General features: G+C 40.4%; 1 protein-coding gene across 3 annotated transcripts in view; it reads right to left on the minus strand.

Annotated features, from left to right (window-relative positions):
- Positions 1 to 15,455, minus strand: part of znrf1 (zinc and ring finger 1) — a 66,990-nt gene that overhangs the window by 13,705 nt on the left and 37,830 nt on the right. The window lies entirely within an intron of this gene.

The following is a 15,455-nucleotide window of genomic DNA, read 5'->3' on the forward strand; positions in this document are numbered from 1 at the left end:
CGTTCTACACAAATGACTGCACCTCGAGGCACCCAGCTGTCAAACTCCTGAAGCTCACAGATAACACTACAGTCATCGGCCTCATCTAAGACGGGGACCAGTCTGCGTATCGACAGGGAATCTTGGGAATTATAGTCTCACAGGACCTGAAGTGGAAGACAAACATCAACTCCATCCTCAAAAAAGCCCAGCAAAGGAGATACTTTTTGCGGCTTCTGAGGAAGTGCGGCCTGTCACAAGACCTGCTGAGACAGTTCTACACAGTAGTCATTCAATCAGTACTGTGTACCTTCATTACAGTCTGGTTTGAAGCTGCCACAAAAAAGGACAAACTCCAACTTCAATGGATATTCAAAATCGCTGAAGAGATTGTCAGCACCACCCTACCCACCCTTGAAAACTTGCACGCCACCCGAACAAGGTACAGAATCGGCAGGATCCTTTTGAACCCTTTACATCCTGGCCACCAGCTCTTCTAGCTCCTTCCGTCAGGTAAGCGCTACCGATCAATGCAAGTCAAAACTACCAGGCATTCAAACAGTTTTTCCCTCTGGCAATTAAAACATTAAATTCTTGATCAGCAAGCCTAGCGCCATTGTTGGGACACATTCTCACAACCTGCTGGTCCAATTAGTATTAGTATTAGTTTTTTATATTGTAGACTATCACGTTATTCGTCACTTTGCACTGGTCTATAACGGGAACCGCAAACTGATAAGGGCACACTGTATAAGCGTAACTTAATGTGGGGCGTTGATGCACCCTTAACTGCTCTAAATGAAGAACTCTGCATTTTGCACATCTGTGACTCTTACAGTATAAGGAATAGCTTCTATTCACTAAATGTCTCTTGTTCTTTGTTGTTAGTTTGTTTGTTCATTGTTCTGAATATGTTCATACCAGGGCGGCACCGACTGTTCCTTGTGTGTTGTTTCAAACAAGGGCATTAAAGCAAATTCTGATTCTGATATCAGAGCTAGGCTAGCGGTTAAACCACACAAGACAGCTATTCCCTCCATTGTGTAAATAAAACCAATCTGGAATAAACTAGATTACATTCGACTACTTCGCTGTACCTGTAATACTGTGTTGGAGTCCTGTGTTTTTGTGTTTGTGGAAACAAGTTTTCACCATGTGTAAGTCTGGTGTGGCAGAGAAATATGTTAGAATAGTACAGGAGATGTATGACGGCAGCAGAACAATGGTGAGGTGTGCCAGAGGTGTAACAGAAGAATTTAAGGTGGAGGTGTAGCCATTTTTACCATGGACCCATACATATATAAAAACCTTGTGTTACCGGGCAGCTTTTGTCTTCTTCTTTGGCTATCCTGCCAGAAGACACACGTCTCGTGTGCGGCAGATGCCTAGATAAGACCCGGATGTCTGTATTGCACATTCCTTTGTAATAAATCCATTTGCTGTTTACTTTTTCTAATCATTGGTCATATCTTCCTTTATTCGAGAACACGCGTACGGTCCAAACTCACAAATCCCTACAGTAGCTAGTCATGCACCACTTTTAGTCCTCCCTCACTTCCTCTTGGACCCCTTCCAATCTCTATATTGGTCCATCTGGTGAACCAATAACGCCATCTCCAACGCTCTCCACTCTGCCCTCACACACCTGACCTCTAAGGATTCATTTGTCTTAATGCTCTTCATACACTTCAGCTCAGCATTCTATACCATTGTCCCCCAACAACTGATATACAAACTGGACCAGCTAAGGCTAAAGACTTCAATGTGTAACTGGCTGCTGGACTTTCTGATAGCAGCAACACATCCAGCACCATCTCTCTGAACATGGCGAACCCTCAAGGTTTTGTGTTGAGTCCCATTTTCTTCACCTTGTTGACTGCACACGACATACAGGTCCAACCTCTTAATCAGGTTTGCAGTCTATACAACTGTGGTCAGTGTCATCAACAACAGGGATGAGACAGACAACAGGAGCAGTACCCGGCCACCTGGCCAGGTGGTGGTCTCTGAATGTGAAGAAAAAACATGGAGATTATTGTGGACATCAGGAGAGCACAATCTCCGCATGCTCCCATGAACATCAATGGCACTGCAGTGGAGAGCAGCAACAAGTTTCTAGGAGTGCACATCACAGAGGATCTCTCTTGGACTATCAGTACCCCATCACTGGCCAAGAAAACTCACCAGCATCTCTACTCCCTACACAGTCTGAGAAGAGCCAGAGCCCAAGCCCCATCATGTACTCGTTCTGAAGAGGGGTGATAGAGAGCATCTTGGCTAATTGCACAACTTTGTGGTACGGAGTAGTTCTTTGTGTACCACATCCTGCCACAAGACTCTCCATTGAACAGTGAGGGCAGCTGAAAAGATCATAGGAACCTCTCTTCCCTCCCTGCAGGAGGTAGATACCTCCCATCCATCTCACAGCCTCTTCAGTCTGCTGCCATGAGCAGGACCAGCCAACTCAAAGATAGTTTTATTCATCAGGCTGTCAGGAATCGGAGGTCTCTATGGCAGGGGTGCACAACGTCGATGGTGATCTTCCAGTCGATCGCCGAGGCAGTTTTGGTGTCAATCTCATGACCAAGTAACCCCACACTCACCCCCCAAAAAGACATCTGCCTATCATTCATCTCGTTGCTTGATTCCGATGTGGTCAATGTCGATCACGTGCCTCGATTGACTGACAGTCGGTTTGACCAATCCTGGCCTCTTTTGATGTCTCACTGCGCACGTGCACATGAAGGCGTGTTACAGCAGATCTGCTTATGATTTTCTGTCTGTCCCGAGCTTTCTCCAGGGCAGTCCCGGTGATGTATCCCCGCAACCCCACTCCATTGCAGCAACGATGCACTGAGCACTCCCCCCATTCCCTCCTTGTTGGTAGATTGCAAGAGGCTGACTGCTTGAAAAGTAGATCTTGGAGTTAAATAGTGTGGGCACCCTGCTCTACATGGTCTGCCCCTGCTGCCTTTTCTGCCCTCTATCCACCTGAACTCTGACGCCCCACAAATATGTAGATCCCCACACACTCACAAACACACAATACATAAACACACACACACACACACACACATGACATCCATTTCAAAAGGACAACTTTATTTGCAATTCTGTGGCGGGGCTTGTCACTTCCAGACAGAAAGCATCTCCTGTCCTATTTCATAAGCATGCACCACTAGATATTGAAATGGTAGCATTAAAGCATTACATAAACTTCAATCTATCAATTTTGTCAACTGTTTGTTCTCATGAGGGGAACTAGTGAGTTAGAGCCTATCCCAGCTATTGAGAGGGAAGGCACACTGTGAATTGGTTGCCAGTCAATCGCAAGGCACGTATAGACAGACAACCTTTCACAACCACATTCACACTTATGGGAATTGTAGATTTTTCTATGTAGGCACGGAGAGAATATGAACACACACACGGCACACAGAGTGTGGAACTGAATCCAAAACATATCTACTAAGTGATTAGCAGCTAACAACTACCTCAACATGCTGCCCTACAACATATTTATACAAATATTCTATATTTTCGATGCTCATGAATTCTCATGTAAAGTTTTTCTGTCCCAATTCATGTATTATCAAAACATTGTAGCTGCAGATGTTTCTGCATTCTGTAGTATTGTGCAAATACAGTATATATTTCAGTTATGAAATGGTAATATTGCACATTGATGGCACTGTAGGTTAAAATGCAAATCCTGCTGGAACAGAGCTCCAACTGTTAAAATGATCCTCGATGCTGCTCGATTTCCATCACCTTTGCTTTTGTGTGTAAAGAGCAAGGTTTTACTTTTGCTGATGCCTTTGGAGTCACGAGACCATCCACTTAATTTTGAGATGTATAAAACTGCACATACACTCTATTTGTCTCAGTCCTGGGTTGGCTGCTCAACCATCCCTCTCCTACTTATTAATCTCAGACTAGCATCCAGTACCTTCACATCAATTATAAATGAAACAAAGACGCCCAGTCTTTTCCAAAATCATATTCCTTTTTCCCCTATTTGTTTGTCCTCTTCTGAAACTTTTTCCTTCCTCCCCTTGCCTGTGTTGTGCCGTTTGTTAGAAACAAAAACCCGCCGACCCATTGCTCTCCCTTATGAGTGGTTACGTTTCGTGGAGAGACCTTAAAATGTCATAATCTGAAATCAAAGCCAAGAAAAGATCTGATGGTCACTTCACATGCTATCTCAACTGCAGCTTTAAGGCTCTGATTTCACTCTCTAAAATGTATCTGTCCCTAAAATGATCTGCAAAGTACGAAAGCAAAGTGAAGCACATTTATTTGTTTAGCGCATTTCATACATGAGGTAACTCAATGTGCTTTACATGATTAAAAGTATTTGAAAACACAGAAATAAAACATTTAAAATGGGATAAAAAACAAAATTGACAACAAAATATATTTTAAAAACGTACAATTAAAACTATTTACAGTGCAAGAAGTATGATTAAAAAGTGGAAATACTCTAAAAAGCATGAAAATAATGGAGCGTTTTCCACCTGGATTTAAAACATTCACATTTGCTTATGTTACATGACACAACTGAGAATGTGCCTGGTATGTTAAACTAACATATTAAGAGTAAGTATATTAACTATAGCATAAATAACATACTCAAATGTTTACCAAAACCATCTGTGTCACTCCAAATACCCGCTATCTAAAATCCAATGGAATCTTCATCCTCAGTGTCACTTTTCATCAACTCCGCTAACTGGACGTAGAAGATGCAGCGCTTCCTCTTCTACGTCACTTAAATCAGATTCATCATCAGTTGCAGTTACAACTAGCCTATTCCAGCCTTTCTGAATCCTGAGAGGATGGTTTTCGTTATTACGGAAGCCCATACTTTTTCGAGCCATCATATGACTTCCCGGAAAGTTGCATGGCGGATTCACCCGGAAGCTGTGGTCTCCATCCGTCATCCACTGCTCCCACAGCAGGGGTCGGGAACCTATGGCTCGCAAGCCATACCTGGCTCTTTTGGTGGTTGAATGTGGCTCACGGAGCCCTCATAATTGACATACTGTACATGTGATTTCTGTCGTGCAGGCAATGCAAATGATGCAGAGGTTTGTCCAAGAGGGGTTGCTGTAGTTTGGGGCAGCAGGCAACGCAAATGACACAGAAACAGTTTGTCCTAGTGGGGTTGCTGTAGTCCACAGGCTTCGGGTCGAATGCCGATCGTGACGCAACAACTAATAATGGAAACACTGTTGACAAAGGTCGCTCATGGAAAAAAACATGAGTATCAGCAAAGTTTTCAACAGGAATGGACAGCCTTTCTGGAGAAGGAGGGTTCTGATGTGTGTCTACATTCACATATGGGGAGAATGCCAAAGCATTCGTCCTCAGTGTTGCCAATAAACATTTGCCAACTTCGGAAAAACCAAGATAATCAAACGAATAAGACATGCCTTTGTCGGCAAGAACCGTTCACCATCTGAGCATCCCAGACATAGAGAGTTGTGATTGGTGCAGATTGTAATGGACATGTTGGTGAAGGAAACAGGGGCGATGAAGAAGTGAGGGGTGAATACGGCATCCAGGAAAGAAACTTTGAGGGACGGATGGTGGTGGAGTTTGCAAAAAGGATGGAAATGGCAGAAGTGAACACTTTTTCAGAAGAGGGCGGAACATATCCTGACCGACAAAATTGGAGGCAGAATTAAGAAGGTGGTTTATATTTTATGCAGATGATGTAATCTGAAGGAGGTTAGTGACTGAATGGTCATGGTAGGGGAGAGTGTAGCTCAACAGCATAGGATGGTGGTGTGTAGGATGACTCCGGTGGTGGGTAAGGAGATTAAGAAGACAAAGGTAGAGCAGAAAACCATGTGGTGGAAGCTGGGAAAGGAAGAATGTTGTGTGACCTTCCGGAAAGAGGTGAGACGGGCTCTTGATGGACAGGAAGGAGCTCCCGGAACACTGGACTACTACAGCCAAGGTGATCAGAGAGACAGGCAGGAGAGTATTTGGTGTGTCTTCTGGTAGGAAACGGGAGAAGGAGACTTGGTGGTGGAACCCCAAAATACAGGAAGTCATACAAGGAAAGAGGTTAGTAAAGAAGAAGTGGGACACTGACAGGACTGAGGAGAGGCAAAAGGAATACATTGAGATGTGACGTGGGGCAATGGGAGAGGTGGCCAAGGCTAAACAAGAGGCATATGAAGACATGTACACCAGGTTGGACACGAAACAAATAAGGAGAAAAGAAACTCTACAGGTTGGCAAAGCAGAGGGATAGAGATGGGAAGGATGTGCAGCAGGTAAGGGTGATTCAGGATAGAGATGGAAATGTGTTGACTGGTGCCAGTAGCGTGCTAAATAGATTGGAAGAATACTTTGAAAAGTTGATAAATGAAGAAAATGAGAGAGAACAAAGAGTAGAAGAGGCAAGTGTGATGGACCAGGAATTGGCAATGATTAGTAAAAGGAGGAAGTTTGAAAGGCACTAAAGAGGATGAAAAATGGAAAGGCATTTGGTGCTAATGACATACTTGTGGAGGTATGGAAGAAATTTAGAGAGGTGACTGTGGAGTTTTTGATCCACGTACGCAACAGAATACTAGGGGGCGAGAAGATGCCTGAAGAATGGAGAAAAAGTGTGCCAGTTCCCATTTTTAACAAAAAAATGCAGAGCTGTGGGAACTCTAGAGGAATAAAGTTGATGAGCCACACAATTTATTGATGGGAAAGAGAAGTGGAGGCGAGATTCAGGTCAGATGTCAGTATCTGCGAGCAACAGTATGGTTTCATGCCTAGTCAGAATACCACAGATGCATTATTTGCCTTGAGGATGCTATTGGAAAAGTACATTGAAGGTCAGAAGGAGCTACATTGTGTCTTTGTGGATCTACAGAAAGCCTATGACAGAGTATCAAGGTTGGACCTAAACAATTTAAGGAGCGTTCAATTTAGTCCTACCCATGTTTCCAACCTGTCCAGCAGTATAATATGATCTCCCGTATCAAAAACCACATTGAGATCCAACAAGACCAAAATTGACACCTTTCCTGAGTCAGTTTTCAACCCTATATCATTTAGCAATTTGATAAGTGTAGATTCTGTACTGTGATGACTTCGGAAATCTCATTGAAATTTGTCAAAAAGTCCATTTAAATTCAGGAAAATGCCAAGTTAATGAAAAATAACTTTATCAAGAATCTTGTCGATGAAAGAGAGATGATCTATAGGTTGCTAACATGGAATTGTCCAGTACTCCATTTTTTAGAAGATGTTAAACAGCAGCTACTTTGAGAGCTTTCGGAAACATGCCAGACGGAAGTAAGCAATTGATTATTTACTGCAAACCAACTAGCACTGATTTTACAATAGTTTTGAGAAAGTCATGGTATTGAGTGGAGCCAGCTCGTTAATGGTTTCAGCTGCTGAGTTTTCTCTACAGTTTTTGATCAACTGTCTCAAAATCTGATGAGCTAATAGAGTTTTCCTTGGGTGGCTTCAGATCTAAAATAATTTGATCATTTAGCTGATTTGTGCTTACATTTGACCTGATGGATTGTACTGTATTTTTTCACTAAAATAACGGGCTGATGATTTCAGAAAAGTGTTGCTGTCTAGCTCTAAGTAACTCTTGGTTAAAATTACAAAGACACTGTCTGTAAAGGTCATAGTCAATTTTGAGTTGAGTTTTTCTCCACTTGCGTTCTGCTTTCCTACACTTTGATTTAGATCTCTTGAGCATAATTACGCTCCTCCACGGAGTTATAGGTCACCTCAGGATGGTCTTAGTTTTAACAGCAGCGGCAGTATTCATGGTATTTGTGATTTTTGAGGTGAAATTATCCAATAGTTCATCAACTGTTTCAGCATTCACAGTCTGTGGGACAGCCACAGTCTCCATAAACGTAGCGGCAGTACTTTCACTTATGTACCTTTTCTTTATAGAGATAGATGTTGTCTGAAGTTTTGGAAGAATCTGTAATAGAAAAAATACACAAAAATGCTCAGAAATAGCCGTATCCTTAATGTCAATCGATAGAATTTCAACATCCTTAGAGATGACCAGGTCTAAGATGTGACCTTGAGTGTGAGTTGGACTCTTAATATATTGAGAGAGGTCAAAGGTGTCTAGTATTGCAGAAATTTCTTTGGATGTTTTTTCCATGTTATTGATACCATGAATGTAAAAGTCTCCTGTTGCGATAAAATAGTTTTACTCAGTACAAATAACTGACAGCAGTTCTGAAAAATCCTCCATAAATTTTCAACTGTATCTTGGAGGTCTATAAATTATTAAAACGATAACCTTTGGGTCACCTTTCACTATAAAACACAGATATTCAAAAGAGCTAAAATCACCCTGTATAATTTCTTGAAATTGAAATAATGATTTAAAAATAACAGCAATACCACTGCCTTTTTTCCCTGTTTGAGATGTTCATAAAATTAAAATTCGCTCTTGTTGCCTCATTTAAAATTGTATTACAGCTACTTTCTGTTCACCACATTTCATTTAAGAACAAAAAGTTCAGCTCATAGGTTGTAATGATGTCATTCATCAACACTGATTTGTTACCCAGTGACCTGATATTAAAAAGAGCTAGTCTCTCAGAGATGGCTAGAGAGAATGGTTCGATAGACTCACATTTTATCCTCACTAAGTTGAAAGTTCTACTTTTTTGATGTCATATCTTTTTCACCAACTTTCCGTCCCTTGTAATTACAGGGATGAGAATTGCCTGATCTCAATGGGGGTCTGAGTTATTCTGGAAAAGACCCGTTAAATATCAGTCAAGATTTACAGATAATTTTCATGGATGGAAGAGGGGTCTTTCGCTTAGCGGATGGTGGTTTCAGGCGAGGGGGGATGGGAGGAAGATCTTGGCGTTTTATGGGCTGGCCTCCATCGTTGACAATAGTGTTCATCCTATCCATCAGACCCAACATTGCATTCAGGATGGGAGAGGGGAGCCAAAATCTACCGTGGATTGTATGGTTGTCATAGTTATAGAGGGGAAATTCCGAGGTGTTGATGGCTCTAATGTGGCAGGAAGAGGTGTGGGAGATTTAAAGTGTTGCCACATTCAACTTGTCATTTGCTTTTCAAATTGTTTGGATGACGCAAATAAATCTGTGTGCACTTTGTCTCGCCTTATCTCTTGTTCCGACAATTGTTTGGGAACAACTAGATCCTTTTGTCCTTATTTTTTGTAAACATTTTCTTTACAGTGCGGTGAATGACGCACACAGGAGAAAATGTTGCCAGCCAATAATATAATCCTTTGTCTATTTAGACAGAAACCGTCTGCTTTGTAAAGATTTTTACGCTCCCAAAAAAAGCCAGAAATTGTAAATGAAACTCACGGATAGTGCAGTGCACACTTTGCATAACCACTTATTGAATTGACAGAGCCTCAAGAAACCTTCATCTCCAGATCATACAAGTGAGAGAGGTCCGCTTATAAAAACCTCTGCATCCAAACCTTGCACTTTTTTAGGAGATCAATGAAATCTCGCTTCAGTACCTCTGATTGCTGCTTGAGAACATCCAGAACCCTGTATGAATACTGACAGATTTCACAGTTGGGTGCTGATCATTGATCTCTAGGATTTTTCGAGAGATATCAGACACCGTGTCATTTGTAAAACACAGTACTTTAGTATTCTCACTGCAAAAGCCTTTCACATCATTGATGGCTCCATCACCAACTATTATTGTTTGGGGTTGTAATTTTTTCCTGGATGATTTAATTTCATACTTTTCGGTGGTGGTGGAGGATGAGCATTCTTGGCCAGGGTCTTGTAAAAGTGGCTTAAATCTATTTGTAAGTCTGACATCAATATTTGGCACTGACTCACATTCTTTTTTTCTTACTCTTCACTGTAATGACCATCCGTGGTCGGTCCCTTGGTGTTGAGGCAGCTTGCAACACAGGCCAGCCAGATACCTCGGTAATCTCCTGGTGGTGTTGTGTCTTCCTTTTTAAATGTCCCATATCTTTGGGCTTTGCTCCCAGTAAATTCCAGGGAGAGGTACTGGAGGGTATGTTATTCTTTCCACAGTTGAAGTCTGTCCACGTTGTTGAGCTAGGTGGCTGTCTGTTAGCACACCTCTGCTCACCATTTTGACACATCAGTAGAGTTGTTTCATTCCCCGAATGTCCATTTACATCCACATAGACTTCGAAACAACAGATTTTTGATTCCAGAATCGACACCCTCTGCAGTAGTGCGTGATAGTCCCAGTAGAGAAAGGAGGCATCTTGATGGCTGGTGTTGTTGCTAACACCAGAACCATCCATGTGCTAATTTGCAGGCCACACTCATGTAATGGTGAAACAACTGATTATCCATAAAAAAAAAAGCAAAATACAGTCCCACAGATTTAAAAGTATCCAGGAGTCGCTTCTTAAAAAAAAAAAAACAAACAAAAAAAAAACAAGCTTATCAGTAAGAAAAAAATGTCAACAGAGGCAAGGCAAGCAGAGCAAGAGCAAGAACAAGGACAAAAGTGTCTGTACTGTACGAGAAGCTGGAGCGAAGTCCATACTAAAGGATATATTAAAAATTTAAATGTCAACGTAAAAGGGGAATGATGATTAAATGAACACAAAATTACACGAAGTGTCAAGTACAAAAGCAGATATACCTCATTACCTTACAGAAGTAGAAATTTTTTGGAATGTAAACTTGAATGTTTATTTTTCAGCTTACTTTTTTCTTTACTCCTTAAATGTACCCCTAAAGTCTTGCATCCCTGTTAAGTTAATGTTTCAGCAGCTCTTGAGAGTGAAACTTTAGCTCATCATCATCTGGGGCCACAATTTTTCACCAGCACTTTTGAGGGACCACATTGGACCACGTACTTTATAAGTAAATGTGCGGCAAAAACATGCATGACTTGTTTTTTTATTGAACCAATTGACATCACCATATAATGCTCAAATACACATTTAAAAGAGGCACTATTCAGCAGCAAAGGGTTCGAAGCAATCAAAAAAATAACCACGTGCATTATTTTCCAATTGCAAAGGGCTGTCATACAATAAAAATATCATTCTAAGATGCAACAAAACTGCTGAACAGGAAACCAACATTCAGTGCAAAAACTCATTTTGAGCATTTTTTTTTGGGGGGGGAGATCAACCTACTCAAAGGTAAAGATTAAAGATACAGGTAAAAAAATAAATATATTAATGATGTGTTTAATGTCTGTTTTTGGAAGACTCAAATTTAAAGTTGAATTTACAGTGTTGGAAATGAACAAGTTCAACGAATGAAAGTGATTTTTTCTGCCGTATGAACGTGAGTGCAAATTAGATTCTCACTCTGACAAAAAAAGAGACTCTTTTGAGCTTCAATTTGCTGTGACCAGTTGAGGGTGTACCCTGCCTCTCACCCAGAGTCAACTGAGATACCATGTCCCACCACACCTGTGACCCTAGTGAGGATAATGGGTATGGAAAATGGATGGATGGACTCCTTACAAAAATTTTTATAATCATTTAAATGTCCAATTAGATTTCTGCAAGTATTATATAAAAATGTCTCTGTGTGCAAAGTTGATGTACTAATGTACAACACTAAATAATAACGTGTAAAGATTCGAGCAAATGTAGGATAAACCCGAGGATAATGTAGAAAAAACAAATGGGAAAATAGTTGAAACAGAACATCTGAAAAAAAAAAAATGTGTAAGGACTATAAGTTTTTAGAAAGCCAATATCCTACTAAAATGAAACATCTAAATTTGTGGATAACACAATATGACTTTGCTGGCCAGCTCAACATACACACAAAAAATATATATAGTTAACCTGCAGGATAAAATAAGAGAAACACACACACACAAAAAAAAACAACAACAACAAAAAAAAGCTGGACTCAAGATGATGTGAAAATGGCCGTAAAAGGCGTCACATCTCATTAAGTTGATGTAACATAATTCGTCCACGGAACGGAAGACTTCAGAAAATCTTACCACTTAAATGGTGTGGAAGTACAACAAATTTGGATGACAGAAAAGTACTTTCTCACAGCAGCAGGGGGTTCAAGGGTTATTATCATGCACTTCTGCTAGATTTAGACAAAAAGCAAAATTTTCTTCCATTGGAAGAGCAAAATAAAACAACAATGAACCATTTGAAGAATATAGAATTGGAATGACTGCATGTTTTAAAGCAAACAGTGGCATTCCTGAAGATCACACTCCAGGGAGTGTGTATCCAGGGCAATTAAAAATGCTCTTCATGCGAATTCAAATAATCCTACAAAACAATGGATTGAAAAACATTGGGTTGATAAACCGACTGGCAGCCTATAACAATACGTTAACCAAGCACTACACGCAGAAAGAGTGCTACAAAATGAGAAAAAGAATGTTAACACCTTTCTGACAGAGGAAGGAGAAATTTATGGAGCTTTATGCGAAACATTTAACAATTGTGGCCGCAGATGAGGAAGAGAGCAGCCATCTCCCCATCAAAAATGTCACAACTAATGCTCCCAAAATGCAACTTTTTAATTTGCCCCATACGTTTGTTGGGAAGAGATGGCTTGCTGAAACTAGGACTGGGCTTAATTCCCTCTCTATTTCCAATATAGACATAAAAATAAAAAAAATAATTTAATGGGAGGACAGTTAAATATCTTACAAAATAGGAATCCAGCACTCTATTATTACACCTTCGATATTCCAAACAAACCTCCCAGAAGAACAGGAGATTTCTTGCAGCAAACAGCTCGAGACATGATTGAACAACCATAAAATGACATAGGAAGTGATTTATTGGACGTGACTATGTAGTATAAGATACTGTAAACTTATAACAGCCCACACCAGACAAAATCATGATTGTGATGGTACATCAGTTGTGGTGGCAGGAACAAGACTGACTGACAAACTAAATGCATTACACAAGGAATGGACACCACCACACACGTCATTATAAACTTAACAGGAGTGGAAGAGTTTGGGACAATTTGTATTGGTAGTACGAAATGTTCCTGATTGGACAAAAAAAAAAAAAAAAACAGATTTGGATTGGAACAACTGAACTGTACAGACAATATCTTATTGGACAGTCTTGAACAATCTGAGATCAGATGCTGCTGTATTCACGGTGGTATCACAATCTACACATACTGGAAAAATAGAGGAATAGTGACAACTACAGGGAACACAGTGACACATGCAGAGCTACTATAAAATTTGCTCATAGCAGTTCAATTACCAAAAGAAATAGCCATATGTAAATGTGCAGTACACACATCAAATACAAAGTATCATTAGGAAATGGATTTACAGATAAAACAGCAAAAGAAGGAGCAGCCAAAACCTTTATGGGATTTGCTGACCATGCAACAAATGAAGACATACCTTGAGATGATGTGTTTAACAAAATGCAACAACAAAGCTTACCAGCAGAACTAAAAATGTGGAAAAAATAAGGTGCAACATTACAAAATGGGAATTATGTCAGCACAGATACAAAAAAAAAAAAATCTACCAAAAACATTTTTCAAGTGGGTGGCAATCTTGAGCCATGGGAAGTCTCAGGTCTCAACAAGGGGAATGGTAGCCCTGGTACAAAGGCATGATCCATGGATTTAACTTGTATGCAAAAACATTTTGGAGGGTTTGTTTGACCTGTGCGTGACACAATTCACAAGTGAATGTGCATCCAAAACGTGGTCAGTTTCCTCAAACTACACATCCATCCATCCATCCCTCCTTCCATCCATTTTCTTAGCCGCTTATCCTCACAAGGGTCGCGGGGAGTGCTGGAGCCTATCCCAGCTGTCAATGGCCAGGAGGCAAGGTACACCCTGACCTAGTTGCCAGCCAATTGCAGGTCACATGGAGACAAACAGCCGCACACACAATCACACGAAGGGGCAATTTGGACACAATGATAGATTTAGTGTAACTATACATACATTACAAGCACGTAAGGGTCTCATTCCATTCAAAAACATTTTTGGGAGACCATACAAATTACCAATATTTTCCACACAATGAGAGCTAGACAAATGATGAAGGGAAAAAAAAAACTCACACAAGTGGGTCCCTTTCAGGAGTTATTAACAACCCCAAACAGCTTTAAAAATTGCAAAAAGGGGTACTTGAGTTCATTTGTTGATTGTAAGAAAGTTATTGCTTTTGAAACCATTGTTAACACAAACAAAACTAATTTGTTTTTATTGGCCACTTGTAAGATAGCTGTTCTCATTCCCACTGCCAAGATTGCTGTAGTACGGTTACACATGGGAGTGAGACTGCTGTCATAATGGTGACTAAACAGTTAAATTTTGCTGTTGGGTGTTGGATGAAAACGCTACCCGTTATTTTCATTTTTCTGTTATAGTGGTACCTCAATGTCCCACACAAAAATAAATAAATGAATAAATAAAATAAAATAAAAACAAGACAAATTGGATAACTACATACAAAAAAAATTGTCCAAAAGATTGTGTTGTTTGCATGGATCCAGAGATAATGCCAGTGCTATTAATTGATAACGAATGCAAAAAAAAAAAAAACAAAGTTGGGGGCTTCTGTGTATCCATTAACTTCTTTTGAAGAACAAAAAGCATTGTTTTCTAATGGCTTGTCACTAGGAAATTCCACATGCATCAATTTGATACGACTGAAAACAAATTGGGAAATTTATCAGCATTGATGTGTAACACCATTTTTGTGCTATTGTCATGGTGATGCGCCAGTAACCTTTTTTTATTTTTTTATTTTTTTTTTACACCGGATGCCTTTCCTGACGCAACCCTTCTGGATTTATTCAGAGAGAGAGCTGGAGCCAATCTCAGCTAACAGACTACACTCCGAACTGGTCGCCAGCCAGTCTCAGTGCAGATGTCGACACCATCCCTGAGCGGGAATCGATCCCATGCTGCCTTCATTCAAAATGTCCCTCTGAGGGAAACCCGAACTACAACGTGGCCCGCAAGTGAAATGAGTTTGACACCGCTGAACTACACCATCTGAAATAATTTTTTTTAAATGTAACAAGTTACTGTGCTTTAATAACTTTATTACTGCCATTTGTCTTTTCATCCCATGTCTGTTTATGAATTAACAATTACTGTACATGCAGTTTTACCCGAACACTGGCATAGACTGAGCAAGAGCTGAATGACATGGACAAAATAGCAAAAAGAAACACGTGGATGCACCTTACACACTGGAAAAGGTCATCTCAGCTGAGTCACCCAAAGGGAAAGGTGAGCAAAGTCCAGCATACGGTGGGTGCAGATTTATAGTATCTGAAACTACCCGAAGGCTGGTGAAGATTTAAAATACACTTGACTCATTTAGGGGTGACTTGGTCGACATGACTTCAAAATGGCTAAATAATATGATAACATGTTGGGCTGCAACATTAACAGCCGAAATGATATTTTTGTTCATATGCTACTTTTGGACAACTGTAAAGCTGACAAAAATACAGAACAACAGAACCAATAATTATATTCAG

Source organism: Syngnathoides biaculeatus, chromosome 6 (assembly GCF_019802595.1).
Source record: "Syngnathoides biaculeatus isolate LvHL_M chromosome 6, ASM1980259v1, whole genome shotgun sequence".
In the NCBI taxonomy this organism is placed as follows: Eukaryota; Metazoa; Chordata; class Actinopteri; order Syngnathiformes; family Syngnathidae; genus Syngnathoides; species Syngnathoides biaculeatus.